The sequence below is a fragment of the Rosa rugosa genome, chromosome 4 (assembly GCF_958449725.1).
Source record: "Rosa rugosa chromosome 4, drRosRugo1.1, whole genome shotgun sequence".
In the NCBI taxonomy this organism is placed as follows: Eukaryota; Viridiplantae; Streptophyta; class Magnoliopsida; order Rosales; family Rosaceae; genus Rosa; species Rosa rugosa.
In genome coordinates this window covers 36,016,150-36,024,629 of record NC_084823.1, presented here as the reverse complement: position 1 = coordinate 36,024,629, position 8,480 = coordinate 36,016,150, and the positions used below count along the sequence as shown (strand labels likewise).

At 37.4% G+C, this 8,480-nt stretch overlaps 1 long non-coding RNA gene across 3 annotated transcripts; it reads right to left on the bottom strand.

Annotated features, from left to right (window-relative positions):
- Positions 1 to 5,494: 5,494 nt before the first annotated feature.
- On the bottom strand, positions 5,495 to 8,269 carry LOC133707304 (uncharacterized). 3 transcript variants are annotated; one of them, XR_009845045.1, is made up of 4 exons: positions 7,708 to 8,269; positions 7,217 to 7,294; positions 5,941 to 7,090; positions 5,495 to 5,850 (listed from the first exon to the last, which is right to left on the bottom strand). It is a non-coding gene; the product is annotated as an uncharacterized LOC133707304 (long non-coding RNA). The 3 variants fall into 3 exon arrangements; XR_009845046.1 differs by having other exon boundaries at positions 5,495 to 6,299; positions 6,757 to 7,090; positions 7,708 to 8,266; XR_009845044.1 differs by having other exon boundaries at positions 5,495 to 7,090; positions 7,708 to 8,253.
- Between the last annotated feature and the right edge of the window lie 211 nt (positions 8,270 to 8,480).

Here is an 8,480-nt window from a genome sequence, read left to right as displayed (position 1 = left end):
GTTAGGAAAAATTTCCGAAGAGTTTCCAGAAGAGTTTTTGTTTTGTAGAAATTTTTTTGAACTCTTTTGTCAACAACGCTAAATCCACATAATCATCATCAACATCATCTTTCTTTTTAACAGAAGAGAAAGCAACACTTTTTACCTTTTTCTCGGGCTTGATCCCCATCTCAAAGTTTTTGAGATTACCTACCAGTTCGTTGAGAGAATAGGTGTCTAGGTCTTGAGCCTCCTCTATAGCTGTCTGTTTGGATTGAAACTTTGATGAAAGAGACCTAAGGATTTTCTTGACAATTCGATGTTCTTCAAAAGGATCACCAAGACTGTGACTTGTCACGTTCAGAAGACGAGCTTGGAAGTCATCTATTAATTCATCCTCCCCCATTTGCATGTTCTCAAACTCCAAGACAAGTCTCTGAAGTTTCTGGCCTCTAACCTTTTTGTTGCCTGCATAAGTGACCTAAAGAAGATCCCATGCCTGTTTAGCCGTGTCATAGTGGCTGATTCTCACCCTCTCCTTCTTGGATAAAACTGTGAATAAGAAATTCCGTGCCTTGAAATCACAACTTCTGTCCCGAACCTCTTCTTGTGTCCACTCCTGCCTAGGCTTAAGAACTCTTGTAGATGTCCCTTCTTCCTTCTTTGAGTCTTCAGGCTTGGTTGGGTGTTCCCATCCAGTCTCAATGATGTTTCACATATTTTCATCCTGAGAGTAGAGAAATGGCCTCATCATGATCTTCCATTATGAGTAATCTTCACCATCAAACAAAGGGGGATAGTTTATCGAATTGGAGGTTCTGTTATGTTCACTTTCCATCATGTCCTTGGATCTACTAAAAAGCTATAGAACCCGCTCTGATGCCAACACTCAATACGTAAAATGTCTTATACTTACATTTCCTCGGCCTTGGATAGTGATGAGACAATTGTTCATGTTTAGCATACATTGCACTATTAGCATCATTTTTATTTATGAACTTTACTATTGGAAATTTGAAGTGCTAGAGTAACAACTGTATTGATATGGATGCCTAACTTTGTTTCAATTGTCATGATAGAATAATGCCTAACTCTGTGCATGTCACAGTGTATGCCGGAAGATAGAGTATGTCAATACCTGGAATGGAGCAACAAGAACATTGCATAAGAGTCAATATATACCTATAATGGAGCAACAAGAACATTGCATAAGAAAATGGAATTTGAAGGGGAGTGAAATTTGCACCCCCAAAATTACAAACCACACCCCCTATTATGTTTTTAATAATATTTCATCCCATGTCTTTTTGCATTTCCTAGATTACCCTCAAAAGTCAGATTTTCTTCTCTTCCTTTTGGGTCTGTTGAGTCTGTTCTTCCCTCTCTCTCTCTCTCTCTCTTCTCCTCTCTTTCTTCTCCAGACAACGATCCCCTTCGTCTCTTCAAAATCCCAACTTTTCATTACATGATCTTAATTTAGCTCTCACCATTACGGAGCGAGGGTTCAGAGTTTTCAGACCAATTAAGCTATCAATCCGGGCAAGAAGAAGAAGCAAACCAGATCAGAAAATGACCTGAGATATTTTTCTCTTCACCTCACCACAAGAAGCGGAGGAGCCTTCTCTCTCTCTCTCTCTCTCTCTCGCAACCATGTCGAGCCCAAGACCCTCACTGGCGCCGTCCACCGTCCAAGACTGCTGGGACTGCATGCTCTCTGGCCCACCCACCCGCAACAACTTCTGATCCGCCGACGTCAGCCCCTCCGGCCTCCTCGCATTCCCCGCCGGCGGCTCCATCTCCGTCATCGACACCCGCTCAATGAAGCTTGTCGCCTTCGCCTTCTTCAGAGCGAGTGACGTCGGCGTCCATGCGAGATCGGAAGTCCTTGACGGTGTTGGCGTTGTGGAGTCTTGCTCTGTTCGTGAGCGGACTGGAGGTTCTGGTGGATGCGTTCCATCTCCTTAAGCTCGTCCTTGACAGACTCGACGTCGCCGAAGAACTTGTCAAGGTTGACTCCGGTGCCGGTGCGGGACGCCGTCGCCGACGACATCTCGATGACGTGCTCGTCGTTGTTGGCGGGTTCGCTGCGGAACCTGGAGAAGGAGCCCGAAAACAGGTCGTTCATCCTTTACTATTCACCGGAGTTTCGATCGGATTGATGAGAAGAAATGGAGAGAGAGTGAATGCGGAAACAAAGATTTGGAGGGGGACCTTGGTAGTGGTCTGGAAGAGAGAGGGGGAGGGTGTTTTAGGAAGTGTCAAAATAGGTGATATGAAATATTATTAAAAAAACAAAAGGGGGTGTGGTTTGTAAATTTGGGGGTGCAAATTTCACCCCCCCCAATTTGAATACCCTGAACCAGAAATTGCCTAATTACAACATCTTGGAAAATTTGAAAGTATGTTCTTGTTCTATGGGACATGTGCTAATTATAGAACTAGGTGTCAAATTTATTGTCACTAGCCAAGTCACTGGTCATGTCCAATGTTGATCATAAGTCAGTAGCAAGTCACTGTTAATCACATGTCACTTGCCAAGCCAAGTCATTGGCCAAGTCATTGTTATATCCATGTCACTAGCCAGGTCACATTGCATGTCACTGGCCAGGTCACACTGCATGTCACTGCTATACATATGTCAATGACCAAATTACATTGCATGTCACTGACATATTTTAGAATTTTCAAGTCACTGTTATATCCATGTCACTGGCCAGGTAACTATTAATCTCAAGTCACTAGCCATGTCACAGTCATGACCATGTCACTGATCATGTAAATGTCAAAGTCACTGATGATCTTCTCATTTTCACAAGAAGAAACCTCGTAAGTGTACAACACTTTAAAATGTCACTTTATTGTTATACTGTTCAAATTCATTGACTTGAATTTTTCTATGGCCAACAGATTGGATTGTGGAATTTTTCTGATGTACTACATGGAGAAACTTTTGAAAGAAAAACAGATTCCGAAGAAAGTCAGCAAGAATGATATTTTGCAATATATAGCTCATATAATCAAGACATTTGCAAAACATAGGCACAGTTGAATCTCTACAAATTTAGAGTTTTGAAAATTTATTTAGGGTTAGGATGAAAGTCACTGGCCAGTTGTCAACTCCATCTTACTAAATCAGTTAGCTTTTTGTATATTTGGTTTTTCTTAATGAAACATTACTTTTATAGATCTTTTGCAGCAATTCAAGTTTTAGGCATCTTCTGAATTCACCAAGTCACTGTCACTGGCCATGTCATATTGCATGTCATTGGCCAAGTCATTAGCTTAAATGGTAGAATCGGAATCAAAAATGTCATTAAGTGAACTAATTTAACATAAATTCATAAATATCTAATGTTAATACAGTTGACAGGGGTTTGAAGCTATTTCTTGGGTTATGACCTAATTTCTGAATTGGTGTTTCATGGACATAAGAAACATGACTAAATTTAGTTTACGACCATAAATTTTCCACCAAAAGTTATATTAGTTCCTGATGTTTCAATTTCATAAGCAACACTCCTATGCTTAGGAATTTAATCAGCTAGTCTAACTGTTAACCAATACTTCAATTTTGACCATAATTATTGTTGTTGCTCAAATATGATCCACCCTTATGAATTTGATCAGTCTAGTCCAATTGTTAACCAATCTATCAATTTTGTCTATTAAGAAATAAGAACTAATGTGACTCAAATGGGGCCGTCTCTTTTGATGACTATGACTTAGAATGCCCAATTATCTCGAGTGTTGACGTGGCCATAACAGACCCAATTTGATAATATGGCGTGCTTTGATTTGTGGAGTGAGTTCCAAGCCAGTCTATCAATTTTGATATTTAAGAGCATCTCCAACAAGTTGGTCAAAAAACTTGTGTCAAATTCGAATTTGAATGATGATGTGTTATGGTCATTTTTGACAAATTTTTTGTCCAATGGATTATTTATATTTAAATATTATTTTATTATTTTTCGAAATTTTTTATAACAAAAAGATTCTCTTTCTTCTCTATCTCCTGTTCAGCACTTCAACCCAACTATTTTGGGTCTGGTTCAGAAGCTCTATGTCTTCTTCTTCTGCTTCTCTCTCTCTCCGATTCTCCCCCTCTCCGTCCCTTCCCCCTTCTTCCCCCACCCCACAAAAGCAACCAACCCAAAACCAAAATTTTCGCCTTTTTATGCTCAGACCAAGATCTGCAAAAAGCATCAAAACAGAGAAAGAAAGATTAAAGTTTGAGTCTTGATCAGGAAAGAGCTTAGCTTGACTTTGCAATAAGGATGGACACAAGCAAGCAAAGCCCAATTAATAGAAGAAGCAGAAAGATATCGAATTATTGGGATTCATTTTGATCTGCATTTGGGTGTAAGATGTTCTTCATTTTGCTTATCTCCATTAAATCACCAACACCAAATCTCAGATCAGAAATTATACTTTGCGAATATTTGCCAGAAATTCATGAATGTTTGCCATAATTGTTTCTGGTATGGTAGGAAGAAATTGAGAGATGAAAATCAGAGAATGATTCATGAAAGGTTTGTCATAAGTGGCTTTGTTCTGGGTAAGACGAAAGAGAGAGACTGAGAGAGAGGTGAAGAGAAGCAAAGAGCGAGAACAGAAAAAATTTGACAGAGTTGGGGAGAACTGTCAAATTTGACAGATTGGTTTGATATGTCAAATCCACGTAGGATTTGACAGATCTGTTGGAGTTGGGTTGCTCTATCAATTCTTACCGTTACCTTGTCCATCTGGCAAAAGACCTCTCCGTTGGAGATGGTCTAAGTGGTGATGCGGCGAAAAAAAAAGTAGAAAGGATTAGAAAATATTTCTTTCATTTTTTTATTTTTAATTTAATTGATTAATATAGGTGGCTAAAGAAAAGTAGATCTCTAGTCTTTTTTTAAGGGGAAGTAGATCTATAGTCTTAAGCATATAAATATTAAAATGTTGTATATAAAATATGGTTTGTTGTTTAGCCCAAGTAGTTAGTAGAAACCCTCCAACGTTGAGGACTTAAGGTTAGGAGTTCAAGTCCTCATTGGGATAGTGGGCTTATTTTGCTTAAGCAAAGGTTGAACCCACTCCACAAATCAAAGCACGCCACATCCTCAAAGGTTGAAGGGCTCGGTAGCATGTCGATGGCATGCTGGCAGCCTGTCGACAACATTAGCTGTTGTGTGACTGTTATTCAGACAACGGGCAGCTTTAGCAGCTGTTGTGTGATTTCGATTTAGATGTCGCTTTATTTTATGACTGTTGTGTGAGTTTTATTCAGACGACTGTCAACTTTAGCAGCCGTCGTGTGATTGCGATTAAGAAGTCTTTTTTTTTTTTCTATAACCGTTGTGTGACTTTTACTCACACAACTGGTTTCAAAGCATCTTTTTTTCTATTTTAAATTCAGACGACACATTTGGCTTTTCCATTATGCTATAACATATTGAACAATGCTTTTCATTTATTCTTGTTGTCTAATTGTTACACAATATAGAACAATCAAAGTAACTCAAATCCCACCATATATAAAATGAATTCAATAATTTGATATAAAATAGGGAGTATTTCCCAAATCCATACATAAAAACACTATAGGCATTTGTTCCTTCCATGCCTCAAAACTAAGGAAGCCTCAAATCTACATATAATAACTTTCTTCCATTAAGCCATACTACATTAAATTGAACAAGTTGACATATAGTTTTAAGATTTAACACACCAAAATCCTAGTGGGTCAACAAAAAGACAAGCTAGTCTGGAGAAGAGAAGCTTATAAAGTTATAATCAACTTCTTGTACAATGGTTTCATATGACATCTTTTGCTAGTAACTCCACTTAAACTCGCCTCGTTTTGCTTCTCTCTTTATTCACAAGTCCGGCCTGCAACATAACAGAATTACTCAACTGATCCTGACATTCAGATCACCTTAATATTTTCAGACATGCTTATCAATTACAATATGAATTCACCTTGTAGACAGTACCAAATCCCCCATTTCCATTCAAAAGCAATAGATAATGGCAGTGCAGATCAAAAGCAGTAGTCATTGATTTGGACAGAAAAAAATTATGTCTTGGGTGTCATCCATGTTCCATAATCACCCATTCAGCACATATTGAGCTGAAATATAGGTGGTGTTTAGTCACATGAAAGTTATCAATTACAATATGAATTCACCTTGTAGACAGTACCAAATCCCCCATTTCCTTTCAAAAGCAATAGATAATGGCAGTGAAGATCAAAAGCAGTAGTCATTGATTTGGACAGAAAAAAATTATGTCTTGGGTGTCATCCATGTTCCATAATCACCCATTCAGCACATATTGAGCTGAAATATAGGTGGTGTTTAGTCACATGAATCTGGTATTACAGCTACAGAATATTTCCAAATCCCATAAAATTAAAGTTAAACAGAAACCCAGCAACAAACCCAAGGCTATTGCATAAAGGCTATAACTTTAAGTACCCACAAAGAGGATTTGAGCACATAATATCAGCAATCCTAACCCCTATCAAGCAATCAGGGGACTAGAATATTGCCAAATTCCATTAAAGCTTCAAAACATAAATTTCAGAAAGAAAGAATATATTAATGGAAAAAAGACACACTATCAAGCAACAAATCAATGATTAAATTCCAGGCAAAAATATCATAAAATCCATAGCTACAAAATCCGTAAAACAGGGTTTAGAACATGATTGAAGGATCCATGCATCTTCCAACAAATCAAAAGCATAACTCATTGGGTATGATTAACGGAGCTTTCAAGTGAATTGAGTTTTACCTGGGATATAAACGTACCCAAGAAGCAATACGCAACTGACCTTAAAATAATTTGGCTTAACAAAAGAGTATCATTTCATCTTCAGAACAAGATACTACAACCCTCTGACTACTTGACAGTAAACATTAGAACAATCTGTTCAAGTACTTACAACAATTCTTAGCAAAAAGGGAAGATAGTGAGGGGAAGATGAGCTGACATGGGATGTTGAATAAAAAAAAAGTTCATGAACCATACTCCATATGACGTTGATATAAGCTTTTGTTACAAGGTTCATATCTGCAAGCACTTGGACAACATCTAGGAGAATTCCATGTTTGTTGACACTGTCAACCTGAATAGAAATTGAAAAAATTATGTGTTGACCCAAGAAATTAAACAATGATGCAATTGAACACTGATCCACTGAGCCCAATGATCCATATAACACACCCTTTTTGTTTAGCCAAATTTTCCCTACCTTCTTTCTTCACTGAGCACTGGTGCCACTGAATGTTGGTTGAATTTCCAATCGAAGACAACAAGCTCCCATTTTGATCTATTCAATCAATTAAAATTCAAAAATTTACAAAACCCAAATTCCAATCGAACAGCAGCTTACTAATAGTATCAAATCCAAATAGTATTAGTACCAAGTGGAAATCAAACCATAACAACATTAAAAAAAAAGGAGATCGGCGTTATAATTTCACAAAGATCTATAGTCCAACCATATATCATTGAAAAAAATAACCCAATTGCAATGCAATCACAGAACAATGCAAAGTAAAGGCTTGGTTGTTCTTTCTCTAATTAACTAAAAGCAGCAAAATTGAAACAAACCCAAGAAATTAATTCTTTGAATCTAGCAACTTACATCCAGTAAGGTAATGAAACTTAGCAATTGAACATAATAATAAATGCAGGATCAGAAAGGAGGTAATTAAATGAGTGAGAATAGAAGCAACCCACCAGAAACATGTATAAATCGAGCACTCTCCTCAGTTTTGAGTGAGCTCACCCCAGTAGAGTCTTCAAACTTGGAGCTGAAAGATGACGAATTGAGAAAAATTAATAGAATTTGCGTGTGTTACTGCTTCTATACAGATAGAAATAGAAAGACTGGACCTTTTCTTCTTAGGAATGAAGAAGGCCTTCTCCAGATGAAGAAGCCTCGACTACCACCCACAAACACAGAGTGAGGAGGAGAACTAATAAGCTCGACTACAACCCACATGAGGAGGAGAACTAATAAAGCGACCCAAGTATGGTGAAGAAAACATTCGAAAACAGTAAAACTTCAAAACTTTTTTTGATTCTCTCTTTTCTTTTCCATCAAAAACTTCTTTCATAGTCATTCTATATCTCTAATGTGATGCTTTAAAGTTCAATCATGGCAGAACAAGAAACTTTAGACCCATCTTTGGAGAAAATTTTACATCTGATTTGCAATGGAGACATGGAAGAAAAATATGAGTTCAATGATAGACATGATTTGTTCTACTATATTATGCTAGTAGAACATAATATTGTCCCCACACGAAGATTGCAACTCATTGCATTCAATATTATGTAAAGCATCTCCGAATTATGTGTACATTATCGGCTGCAGTGTGGAAGTTTGTGGCTGAAGTAGATACAACACTGATTCTATATATATATATATATATATATATATATATATATATATATATATATATTATTTATTTGAGGATGATGCACCTGGATTAAGAATCATAAACAAA